Source organism: Gossypium hirsutum, chromosome A11, assembly GCF_007990345.1.
Source record: "Gossypium hirsutum isolate 1008001.06 chromosome A11, Gossypium_hirsutum_v2.1, whole genome shotgun sequence".
NCBI lineage: Eukaryota > Viridiplantae > Streptophyta > Magnoliopsida > Malvales > Malvaceae > Gossypium > Gossypium hirsutum.
The window spans coordinates 76910588-76914040 of NC_053434.1; positions in this window are offsets into that span (position 1 = coordinate 76910588).

Below are 3453 nucleotides of genomic sequence, written 5' to 3' on the forward strand. Positions count from 1 at the left end.
TTAGCCATAACCAACTAAGAAGAAATACCAAATCTAGCCTTGTGAGACTTCGATGACGTCCGAGCACGGCAAAAAAGAGTCCAGAACCTAAAATAGGTGACAAGCAACACCGAAGATAAAACTCATAAGCATAAGCATCCACAACACCATTAAAAAATACACAATAGAAACAATGAAATGAGGCTAAGTACTCCATCCATACCGAACATACCATAGTTCCTTAAACCTTACGGTTCAATCTAATACCAAGTCCTACATGACCTTCATACATCATTTTTTTCGTTACAATCATACGATTAACGACCTTTCACCTATTCCACGATGAACCTATGTACGTGACTTCAACTATAATCACACATAGGTTCAAAACTTACCAAGCTCAACTCCAAATATAAACATAGCGCCTATTAGCCATGAACTCAAGGTACTTACCTTTTCCGCTGTCCAAAATCGACTTGGTAAAGTCGCACCCTTAATGTAAATAATTTATAGAAAATATATAGTGGGTTCGCACACATAGTGCTTAATAATCAACCGCGCACACTTAGTGCCATGTACTTTAAACTCGCACACTTAGTGCCATGCATTTCAAGTTCGCACACCTAGTGCCAATCTCACAACCGTGAACACTTATTGCCCGCACACTTAGTGCCGAAAAGCAACCACTCTATATGCTTCACTTCCTTTTACATTCGACAATTTCATCTCTACATACATATACATTTGTATACATTTCATCTCATTAAACACAATTGCATAGGTATTACGATCATTTAAATCAATACCAAAGATATGCTTAATGACTTACCTTGTGTTAGGTAAAATAGTTCCAAGTCGGCTACTCGATGACCTTCGATTTTCCTTTGTTGGACGCCTCTCCTTTAGGATCTTGAGCTTAAACAAATAAATTAACTCATTTAACCGCTTTGCTACATATATTGGTATCCACATTGTAATGATTTATGACATACGAAACGACATGGTAAAATTTTCATCTTGCTACCTTATGTTCTTAGCTATTCGGCTAATAACCTTATGCAATTACCATACTATCAATAATCTAATCACACATGCATATGCATACTTGGACATTCGGTAATCACCTTTGCTAATTTTAAACTCAACATCACATAAGCTCCCAAGTGATGGCCGAATATGTATATCTATACTATCACCTATAATTCATCTAATCACAAAATTTCATCTCATGAACACATGACCCATTTTTTTACCCCATATGGCCGAATGCTTCATTTGTTACCCAACTAACCATTCAACAACTTCAACCTCATTACCACCCTTTTATGCCTAATTATCTAAGTCAAGATAAAATCATCAACATGCCTAACTATAGCCGAATGTGCAACATTAATCTATCATTTCCATTTCATTTAACACTTAACATTTACCACATATCGATTCACCAAACTCTTCATCTATTCATGCTCTCATATTCGGTCACCCATACCTATACTAACCATATAACTAATTAATCCTAGGGTTAAACACAAGTACAATATTTAAGGACCATGGTCGAACCTTCATGAAGTTGCTAAGACCCATCATTTCTACTCCTCACACACTCTCACATCCAATCCTTTTTATTAAACACTCAAGCTCAATCATCTTCATGCCTCATCACCACAACATCAAAACACCAACCAAGAAAGACAACACCCATGGCCGAATATCATCTCCATCAATAGCAAAAATTTAAACCATGGGCTAGGTTGAACTTAAACTAACAACTAAAAACATGCATGAATTTCAAAAAAAAATAACATCAAACATACCTCAACCTAGGTACAAGCATGGCCGAACTTCTTCACCTTTCTTTCCCTCACTCACGGCAATTGTAACAAGGAAAAGGATGAACATTCCTTCTTCCTCCCTTATTTTATTCATCTTTTTCCTTTTTAATTCCTTCTTTAATTTATTTTATCTCCAATAACCCAATTTCCTATTATAATATCTAATTCAAACAAATATATTGCCCATCATCAATCTATCTTTGCCGGCCACTATAAGGGAATTGGGCAATTTGACATGCAAGTCCACCCTTGTGTTGACATGCACTAATAAGCCCTTTAAAATTAGCCTATCATATTTCACCATGTCTCATGTTGATCCCTATTTAATAATTCCTCATGCAATTGGCAAAATTAGGGAATGAAACTTCCACATATGCATGTACACACATAATAAGCATAGAATATAACAATAATATTTTTATGACTCGGTTTTGTGGTCCCGAAACCACTTTCTGACTAGGGTCACATTAGGGCTGTCACAATATTGGTGGCCAGGTCTTAAACGAGAAGTTATCGACTTTGAGGGTAAATGTCTTACTTATCAGCAGGATAAGGCTGAACACCAGTTACCTTCAGGGTTGCTTCAGCCAGTTAAGATTCCACTATGGAAGTAGGAGAGTGTGACTATAGACTTCGTTAGTGGGCTACCCTTAACACCTATTAAGAAGGATTCAGTATGGGTCATCGTGGATCGATTGAACAAGTTTGACCCTTTCATACCGGTTCATACTGATTACTCATTGCAAAAACTGGCTAAACTGTATATGGCTGAGATAGTGAGATTCAATAGAGTACCGATTTCCATAATATCTGATAGAGATCTACACTTCACGTCTCGGTTCTGGAAGAAGTTACACGAGGCATTGGGTACAAGGTTGGACTTCAGTACTGCGTTCCATCCTCAGAGAGACGGTCAGTCAAAGAGGGTGATTCAGATACTGGAGGACATGTTAAGGGGTTGTGTGATAGAGTTCTGAGTCAGTTAGGAAGACTACTTGCCATTAGCAGAGTTTGCGTATAACAATAGTTACCAGTCTAGCATATCGATGGCACCTTACGAGGTGCTATATGGTCGTAGATATCGTACTACTTCGTGTTGGACTGAGTTGGGCGAGCGGCGTGTTTTAGGCCCTAAATTGATTTCTGATACCGAGGACAAAGTTAGACTGATCTAGGGTCAATTGAAGGAGGCATCTAACAGACAGAATCATATACGGATCTGAAGCGTAAGGGGATTGAGTATTCTGTAGGGGACTTAGTGTTTCTCAAGACTCGCCATGGAAGAAGGTACTGAGGTTTGGTCAGAAGAGCAAGTTAAGCCTAGGTTCATTAGGCCTTACCCTATATTGAAGCGTGTGGGACTGGTTGCCTATCAGCTTGAGTTACCTCCAGAGTTGGACCAGATTCATGATGTGTTCCACGTCTCTATGCTGAGGCGATATCACTCTAATCCTACGCATATCATCTCGACTGAGGAGATTGAGGTTAGCCCAGATCTGACCTTTGAGGAAGAGCCGATTCAGATTTTAGACTGTGATGTGAAGGTTTTGAGGAGGAAGTCCATTCTACTAGTTAAGGTACTATGGCATAATCACAGATCTGAGGAAGCCACATGGGAACCCAAGGAGACGATGCAATATCA